The following is a 10,610-nucleotide window of genomic DNA, read 5'->3' as shown; positions in this document are numbered from 1 at the left end:
ACATCTTTCTCAGTCTCTTCATGCAGCTTTGTTAACAACGTGTGAAGGCAGCAACCAGTCAGGCAACTACCTTCTTTTGCTCTCCCTTCCCCCTTCCACTAACACTTCTAGCTGCACAGGCTTTCCACTTCCCACTGGTGCTGGCTTTAAGGGAACTACCACAGGAAAATAAAAAAGTCATTTGTGCCTACTGTTTTTTGTTGGGTTTTTTTTTATCTATTCTATCATCTTTAATTGATTTTTTTTTCCTGAGAACAGAACAAATTAATCTGAAAGAAATGGCCCAGTAAAACTAGGCTAAGGAGAAGTATTATCTCCTAATGGTCCTTAATGTAGTATAGCTTAGTACTAATTACTCATTACCCAGGAGTCTGGACTGCATTCAGTGCACACACTAATTCCCATTACTTGTGTGCTCGGAAGGCACAACACTAGAGGCATTAAGAATTAAAGATATTTTTTCTCTTCTCATTTTCTCTGTTCATGGACTTAGAAAAGGACCAATAGGGTTAATGAGTTACAAGCCATTGGAAATAATCACAGCATTTCTTCTGCATTTCCTCTCCTTCCAAGCTGATTTTGGAATGCTAACCACATGCATTAGAATCCAGGCATTACTTTAACTTGCCATTTTATTCTGCAAAATGATAAGTGCACCTCAGATATGGCTGTGTTTCCGATTGAATTTTTAAGAATATAAATTTCAGATGGTCATTTTCTGACAAGCATATAAAGAACCTTACTTGGAAGACTTTAATCTGTGTTAAATAGGGATAAAGTTAGGCTAATAAACTTAGAAGTTACTAATAATTTACTAAGAAGCTGATGTGGCAGACCTGCAAATAAGGAAACTGCAGAAGCCTCCAGTCCTTAAACACGGGATGCTGAAAAATTATCAAATCCATAGTTAACATTAAACCCAGCACTAACTTAATATAAAATTTAATGCTTGATTTACAGATTGATTATATATCAAAGCTAAAAGAATGAAGGCATGAATTTATAAATATCCTTGTAAAGGAACTGAAAGATCAGTTGGCAGTGCTACTGTTACTAGAAAACCCAGTTTTTGAGAGTTTTACAAGGACCTCATGATAATGAGTAACTAGAGAATCAAAGTAGTACATAGAATTCTGTGTAAATGAACATTAAAATTGTGGAAAAGCTCTTAAATATTTAGATACAATACTAGACCATGAACTAAATATTTCCATTTAGGAATAAGAACTAGAGTATTTCAATGGAAACATACAGTGCTAAGCAGGGACCAGCAAATGGAATCACAAAAAATGAACAGAAGATAAACCAGAAAATGGCATTCCACAACTGTAGAAAATGCATGTTTGCATCTTGGGTACTGTTTGCATTACTGCTTCCCCAGACAAGGATGGCAAGGGTAGTCAGAGAGACAGACTTGCTTCAGTGTGAGGAGTGGCTAAAGGGATTACAGCATTTAGCCTGGAAAAAGTGGTTACAAAAAGAAAGTGAGAAAAGCCTGTAGAATCGTAAGGGACATGAAAAAGCTAAGCAAAGCTAAGCAGAGATTTTAAACTGCTTTTTCATAAACCAGAAAGAACCTATATGATATTAAGTTGATTCAGGACACATTTGTATAAAAGACAGCTGTGGAACTCTGACATGCTACACTGTGGATGCTAACATTTTTTGCAGATTGTGAAAGTAGTTGAACAAATTAATTGAAGAAAAAATTCCTCACCAGCTAACAAGGTAAAAACTGCCACCTCAAGGTTAGGATTCCTGCACTTTAATTGCCAGAGGCTGTACTGGGAAAGTATCACAACTGCCTGTCATGTTGTTATACCTGTCTCTGATACCTGCTATTGTCTACTATCATAGACAGAGCCCATGGATAGAATAATGTATTTGCTGATCTAGGTTGATCCTTTTTATTATCCCTTCTTTTATCTTAAAAAACATCTGCTTTAACCGTCCATGAGCTTAGTCTTTTTTAGTCCATTGACATCTCTAGAGACAGATTTTTTTCCCAAAAATTAGCAGCAAAAGCACAAAATTTAAACAAGTCTCTTCCCAGCAGCACATGAACAATTTTAATGATTACTTTGCTATATACCATAAATTTTTATATATTTATGTATTAATAATCACATAGATCTCAACCAAGGTGGCTCCAATTCTAGCTCACAAACAGAAATGTGTGATTTCAATCTGAAGCTTTTGAAATACATGGATTCAGTTCCTGGTTTCCTAGGGGGCCCAGTGATATTTAGTAGTATTTAAAGGAGTGAGGGGTACTTTTCACAGCTAACATTTGGCCTTTGAGTATAGGAAGCTAATCTCTCTATGAACACTTTTGGGTTGATGAAATTATTTGTCAGGCAGAGCTTTAATTTACTTGCTCTTACAATGTGTCTAACCAATACAACAGATTTATAGCATGGTATGCCCCATAGTCCTGCTTCCCAGGTCATCCTAATAAGGAAAGCTTCTGGAAAGTGTTTGCACTCCTGTCCTGCCTAAGTACCACAATTTTTGTCATTGGAAGTCAGTTGAAGTGGGGCCAGAGGAGACATGAACCTTTTGACCACAGTCTCCATGTATGTCTGTATGCACACCCAAGTCAGGTCGTCTAACGCCTCCCATGTCCCATATGTGTGTATATATAGCCTGACTTAATATGACTCCTCAAAGAAACTAAAGGGTTTTTTGGGGGGCTATATTAAATGGCCTTAGAGCAGCATCCTAAGTCAATCAGCTAAGGTTGTTGTCCAAACAGATGTAATATGATAATCCCCTTCCTAGAGTCTGATCCAAAGCCTAAAAAAGAAAAGGGGAAATAAGGGACTTTAGGCCCAAGAGAAATTATTTTTTCAGGATTACTGTGTTTTCCAGGCTGATAACATGAAGGAAAAGGAAGATGGGGACAACATTCTTCACGAGTCAGAATAAATTATTATTTACAGGCTGTTTTCTTATGAAGCTCTTCTCCAAATAGAGACCACTAAATCAAACGTAACATTTTGTTCACATTTTATGTAGAATCACCTGATTCCATTCCTGTGGTGTCTTTCCTGAAACTAGGCAAAGAATAGCTTACAGACCTCAAGGTGATTTAAGACCCATAAAAATGTAAAGAGCAGGAACTTCAGAACACGGGAGAAAATCCATTGATAAAGAAACCAGAAAACAGTCCCAGCCACAAAAACTCTTTATTTTCAGAGAGATGTAATTTGTTCATGTATTTTGCAACAAATATAAAATTCCTTTTCTGTCTTGTTGACAATTCTATAAGCTTAATTCTACATATCATTTGTAAAAAAAGTCCCATTTTTTGTATAGGAAGACATACAGTTAATCTCGCCTTCACTTTAAAAGCCCTTTCACTTAATTGTATTTAGAAACCCCATACTTAGCTGTGACTGAAATCTATGGGAGCTTTACCATTTACTTAAAGGAAAGCAGGATTAGGTCCTTATTGATTCAGTGTAATTAATATGTATGATGCTTCTGGAGCTAGTGCAGCTTCTTCAGACATGTTTTTATAGCTGACTGTAGGAATATAACAACAAAGATCTGCATTTCTTTGCATATCATTCAACAAGCATTAAGTCCGTCAAATTTTCCTTTTCCATTGTCAGATCTAAACAGAGATCTTTTGATATGAGATTACTGATGCTGACATTAGCTGATCATTTTAAAAAACAACCTCAACATCTTGAATGCACCTTTAAAAAAAGGAAAAAAAACCACATGGCTTCAGTTCTGAATAGAGGAGTAATCATTCTGTTTTATCTGTAGGCCAGAATGCACAATTCCAACCTGCTTTCACGGAGGGGAATTTGGTGATGTGTGTTGCTGCCCTGAGGCAAATTTTCACATTCTGTACAGCTCTGACTATGAAGTGTACAAAAATATTTAGTTTTGCAGTGCCTTAGGGGGCTTACTTTAATGGGTTGGTTGGGAATGCTCTCTATTTCTTCATAAAAATAGACATGAGAAAAAAATGCATGAGTTTACAAACAGCTCTGGATCTCTTTTATTAAACATTATGTTTACCATAGAAACATGGATTTCTATGGTGTGATAATTGTTTCAGGTTTGGATACTCATGATGCATCCAGTCATATGGTATATCTCCATATCACTCTTTTGTGCAATTTTTATTTATATTCATCTGTTATTAAAATAGTATACATGCGAACATAATAGTTTGATTCAGAATTATTAAAGATGACATTGATTTTACAAATTCTAAACCAGCTAGCTTTTGTTGGAGTATTTAATGCATTTTGTCCTGAAAATGGAACTATCTTGGACCTAAAAGGTTCATGAATATGTACACAGAATTTTCATCCTTCACAAACTTTGTAGCTCTTCTGGGATTGAACTGGAGGCAACTGAGGTGTGGTCTCCAAAACCTCTTGTGGTGCTTCATCCTTGCTGGTTACAACAGAGCTCTTGCAAGAAGGGTTTTTTGTTCTATTTTGCTACTCCCAAATCTGATTTGATGAAATTAAAGAAATATATGAAGTTTAAATATAATCCAGATAAATCAGGTAAATACAGCTTTTTACAGCACAAGTGGTGGTTAGTATGATCAGGGTGCTCAACACTATTATTTGTTATTATGGAAGCCAAGCCTTTATTGTGTCACTCATTGTTTTATCAAAATAACTGCTGAAACAAACATAGACAGGTTTTTTTGAGTGTGATTTGGTATTCATGTAGTGTCAAGGAATACAGAATCACATCTAGTTCTACGATGAGCTGCAGACCCACTGTATCCTGCTAGGCTTTTATCTCACAATGATTCTAATCTAATAGGTTTTGCAGATAAATCAGTGAACCTATTTGATTTCAGATTGTGTTGTACTGAGGCCCTGACCATAGTGACTTTTACCAGGCAGAAATTCCAGTGTCACTGCATCACCCAATAGACCATACAAGATGCCTGCAAGCAAAGAGGGATTTGATTCCTCACACTTTTCATTAAAACTTACTCTGATAATATTGACTATAGTTATTAGCTAAACTTCTGAGTAGTATGAACAGGTGGTGTCCTCATTATGTTCCAAATAGATTCCAACACACCACGGACCAGCCTGCAATACTCTCACCCACACTGAGAGCACATTTATTTCTACACATACTCTTTATCCACTGGAATTTCTTGTTGAGTGACACGCCATAGTGTTTCATAGCCTAAGTGTACAATGGCTTGGCTTATATGAGGTGCTGGCATTTGGCTTTTGGGCTAGCTCTGTGAATAATACCTTTTCCTGCTGTAGTCCCCTAAATTTTTCATTATCCCTTTTTTCCTATGAGTAGATGAAAATAAGGATCCCTGCACAGGTATATAATGGCTTCTTATAGGCTAAGCAACCCTGAACACCTATCATTTAAGGGCTGATGTATATGCTACCCTTTTATAGGTATATTCCACTTACCACTGTGGAGTGCTTCTAACTTTGCATTCTTGGGTGTGTGGGTGTGTGTGTGTATGTCCTTTTCTTTTTCTATTTTTTTTTTTTTTTTCTTTTGAAATATTTCCTTGAACTCTCTTCTTCCAGAGAGCATTTGTGTGTAATTTTCAATTTCACTTTTGCAGTTTCTCAGGCTCACATTCTATATTTTCTTTAGATGTAAAGGAATAATAGTAGGTTGTTAGTAGTGTATTGTTTCAGGATTATTAATATGTATGATGCTTTTTCTTACCTTTCTTTTTCAGTTCCCTGAAATTTACTTTTGTAGTTACTTTCTGGCAGGCAAAAAAAGGGATGGCGCTGTTTTCAAATCTTTGGAGTAGAAGCAGAGAGTGGGGGAGAATATTAATGTGGAAAAATCAAGTGTAGAATCACAAAATCTGAACGAGAGAAGAGAAATAATATGAGAAAAAATATTAAATGTCTGTTGATCCTTTCCAGTGATACTGGAATAAAATATAAAACATACAAGGGAATTTGAGAAACTGAACTATGAAAGATGGTACTAAATAAATGTTAGGGGAAAATGACTTGTAATTTTGAGACTGGAGAAAACTTCAGAATACAGCATTATGAGATGGAGAACATAATCCTGAAAGTACAACTTTTCTCCTCTGAGAAAATGAAGATTAAGGAAATGGCATAGCTAAGATGGGGAAGTATGGTGAATCTGTCTCATCAACAGAAGGATTACGAGGCTAACAGGTAGACTTTAATTTCCCATGACAGGGGCTAGAACACATTATGAAGTAACATATTCTGAGCTGAGGAAGATATATTACAGGGACAGGTAAAATTTAGACTGTGATCTTAACCTTACTCGCTGTGGTTACAAAAACCTTCAAAACATTTTTTTCTGTACAGATAAAATGGATGTAAAGCAGGGACCTAAGTCTGAAAATGATGTGATAGGATTAGATACACTGAAATGGAACCATTAGACGAATAGAACAAAATATGATACCATTTATACTGGCTTTATAAGTTAAAGCATAGACTGATTAATTTCCACTTGTGCAAAATAAACTTTGGTGTTAGGAATCAGCAGCTAAGTGACAGTAAGGTTGCATTCCTGAATCTAAAAGTAAAGATCGACAAAACACTGTGTTGAGAAACTTTGAGACATGGAAAAAAGTTAGTAGTCTGAAGTGTCCTATAAATAACCAGGATAAAAATCTGGAGTAATACAAATCAATGAACCTTTGTTAATATTATACTTCTAGCAGAAATGTTAAAACCAAATATTGACAGTCAAAACCGCTGCTGATATAAGTGGAAAAGTACTAAATAATTTTTTTAAAAAGGAATTAGTTAAAAGAATTTACAACTAGTGCAGTCTAGACTTTAACAATATCCTAGAAATTCATTTAGTTAAAAATGAAAGGTTTCCATCAAAGAGTAGGAGGTGTTTGTAGAGATCTTTGGAGTCAGTTGCATATTCCGGTTTGTATGTTTGTCACGAGGCTAATATCAGGATAGACCTAAGAGCTGTGCTGTGCTCTCTGCCAGCATGTGAGCTGGCATTCAAACTTTGGTAATGACTGGCTGTGGTGGGCTGGCCCCAGCCAGCAACTAAGCACCCCCCAGCTGCTTGCTTAGTCCCCCCCGCAGATGATGAGTGAGAATAAGAAGAGCAAACTTGAGAAAAGCTCAAGTTGAGCTAAAGACAGTTTAATAAGTGAAAGAAAGAGAGAGGAGAAAGGAGGAGAGTGATGCAAAGGCAATCACTCATCATCTCCCACAAGCAGATCAATGCTCAGCTTGTCTCTGAGCAATGGTGCGTTTGGAAAAAACAACTCTCGAGATTTTTGCTTCTGAGAATAACGTTATATGGCTTGGAATATACCTTTGATCAATTTGGGACAGCTGTCCTGACTGTGTCCCCTCCCAGTCTCTGTCCACTCCCACCCCAAGTGCTGGTAGTGGAGCAGAGTGAGAAACAGAGAAAATCTTGAGGCAATTGCTCAGCAATAGCAAAAACATTGGTCTATATCAATCCTATTTAGTCACAGATTCAAAACAGCATCATACAGCCTGCTGTGAAGAAAGTTAACCCCATCCCAGCCAGACCCACTACACTCTCTCATCACAGGAGCTATGGACTATGAAATGTGTAATGGCAGTGGTGTTAATCTGGGCCACCCAAGGCATAGACACCAATGGAAGTTATTACCAGTGATAGTCACTATCATACAAAAGATATTCTCAAAATACTTCATGCTAATGGCAACTCTTAGGAGAAGTGGATACTAAAAGAGCTGTAAACACAGCTCTTCATGTGTCTTTAATATTCTGCTCAAATTTCATTTTGTCCCTTTCATCCTTTCTTCCTTGGAAGGTAGGCCTTGCCAACATAAGTAGTCTTGCGTGCTACATGCTGGAAAATAAGGGATTACCATTGAAGATCTAACCAATCTTCCAGAAATCCCTATCCCTGACTGCCTACTCCTTCCTGCTGATGGAACTTACTGCTCCCCTAGGAGGGCAGACAGAACAAAGTGCCTGCTTGTGCCTTAGCCACAGGTTGCAGAATCTGTCATCTATTTTAAAACCATCTCTGCATGCCACTTAAGTTAAGCTGCAGAATGCTGTATCGACACACCTGAAGCACAAGCACAAAATCTTTACAGCTGACTATTGCAGAGGGAATAATTTTTAAGAGAAGGAGCCAGAGACTCCTTGGACTGACACCTTAGGTTTCACAAGTGCTTTTCTGTCTGTGCCCCTATATAATACATTAGAGTAATCCATAAGTTATCCTCACTTTCTGGGTGATCAAAATGGTTTGGAAAGCATTATGGGCTGTTTAATACAATTTTCAATTCCTGTAACATTTACTAATTTTTAAAACAAATGATGCATCTCATAGCTTTGCATCTCTTCATTCATCAACTGAATGATTAAAGTTCATGTCAATTCTACTATGGTAAACAGGCAAATCAGATCTTTACCTATACTGGAACAAACAAGACAACTGTCCTTGCCTGAAGGGACAATGTCATTGCCTTGAGCTTATATCTATCATTACCATCAGTTAATTAGAATGAAGAAAAGCTTTAAATTCCCTCACTCTGATTTATCATTCAGAACTTCTTCAAGCATTACTACAACTGTCAATCATTTCAGTCCTTCAAAAATGTTTATAAAAACTATCATGAGGATTTTTTTCTGTAGGGTTAAACAGCAGGAGGTAGCAAGTACCTTCTGTTTGTGGACATTTGAGTTTTATCTCAAAAATGCTTTCTCAATCGCTTCCTAATCTCATTTCCTCTGTTGAAATAACGTCATTTTTTCATGATGCTTCTCCTGGAGAGGCAGTACTCTGCTATTTCAGTTACAGATATTCCTAAAAAGTTCTGATAAACAAAGAAGTAAAACCATAACAAAACTTTACCAAAACCAATTATTTTGAAATTATATAATAAAACAGTTATGTCATTTAATGTAATAAAGTATTTACTTCTGATATTATTTGTCAAAATAAACAGAATTCATAATTCTTGATCCTTGAAGTCTTAAAACCATGACTTTGAGTCAACAAAGTCCAAAAAGCAAAGGTGAGAGGTTTCTCCAATCACAAAAGAAAACAGCGCGCTTTCACTGGCATTTTTTCACTTCCTTTGATTTGTTGTGGATAAATATTTTCTTTCTTTGGGGATGTGAAAGAAAGCTGCTGAAATTATAGTATGTGATGTGAAACTATGGGTGAGTGAAACAGCAACCAGCTGTGGAAATGCTAGCTGCTGGGAAAAGGCAGTTACCATACAAAATTAATTCCCATTCTACACAGGCCAAAAATCACCTCTGGAAATTATATCCTCTGTGTAAACTCTGTGGGTGTTCACATATACACATAAAATTCAGCAAACAAGAGGCTTGCTTATAAATGCCAAATCATTCTACTGTAACCTTGGTTCTTTATAAATACATGCTTGATTATAATCCTGGAGTGGATTGCTAAGAGCAGAGAACACTGAAAGCTGTTTTGAGCAACCTTTAGCTTCTATTTGTAGCGTTCCAAAAATGAAATGTCATACACATCAACATCAAACAAAGCACTTCAACAGGAACCCACTTTGCCACAAAATCCACCATAACAATCTCTCTGATTTTTTTAATATTTTATTTCCACTCAAAAAATGTGGAATAACTGCTTTTGCAATAGTGGTGTTAACAATGATGTCTCTAGATTCAGAGAATGAACAAGCTGTATAGAGTTAGCAGTATCCTTTGCTAGACCCATGGTTGAAGCTGGAAGGAAAAAGACAATGTTTCAGGCACATACACCGTCCAGATGTAGGTCAGGCATAGAAGCAATATAGTTCAAGCTAAGTATAGGCTGGGAATAGTTACTCTCAATTTAACTTAGTTATGTAAATAAGACAATCCAAGAAGAAAAATAGGTGTGTGGTATCTACGAGATGGAAGGGGAAAGGAAAGAAGCTATTTCTGGATCACTGTGAAAGAGACACAGGCACACATCGTTACCTTCTACAGCTGGAAGCAGCAAAAATAAAAAGGTGCCATGAAACCAGTGTTTATGCTAAATCAAATATTTATGGTGTCCAGTGGAATAAAGAACTATAGCTCATAGCCTTTTCTGAGGTTTGTTTTGAGTTTACTGTTCTTCCTTGGATACCAGTACTGAGAGGTCAGGGATGGTGTGGTTGTTTACTGGAAAGTGTTTCCCCTACTGCTAACCAGGTGTTTCTGTCCCTTGTTGTCCATCTGTTTGTTTATTCTGCTTTGCAGGAGTTGTTTGGTTTCATCCACTTGAAATATTTGATGCATCAGGTGGAAGGATTTCTAAAATGTGAAAACAGAGACTCTGATATCTCTTTTGGAGTTAGAGTGGACACCCTAGTGGTACTGGATATGTGTTGAGCTAAACCAAGATAAAGAATTTTAACTTTCCTTCAACTGTATGAAATTCAAAATAACAGGCATAAATTATCCTAGTTCCAGAATCTCCCACTTTTTCTGGGAAGTAGAGCTACTTATTATTATGTATTTCTGCAAACAAAGGTGACAGACTCTGCATACCTGTTTTCATTTCAGTTATGTGGTATTTTGCTAATAGTGCAATATTGTATATCCAGCCTGAATTTGCCTTGACTTTTTCTCCATTAGTTGGTCTATAAAATTAAA

Source organism: Falco punctatus, assembly GCF_963210335.1.
Source record: "Falco punctatus genome assembly, chromosome: 6".
NCBI lineage: Eukaryota > Metazoa > Chordata > Aves > Falconiformes > Falconidae > Falco > Falco punctatus.
The sequence above is the reverse complement of the archived record's forward strand: the minus strand, read 5'-3'. Positions refer to the sequence as shown.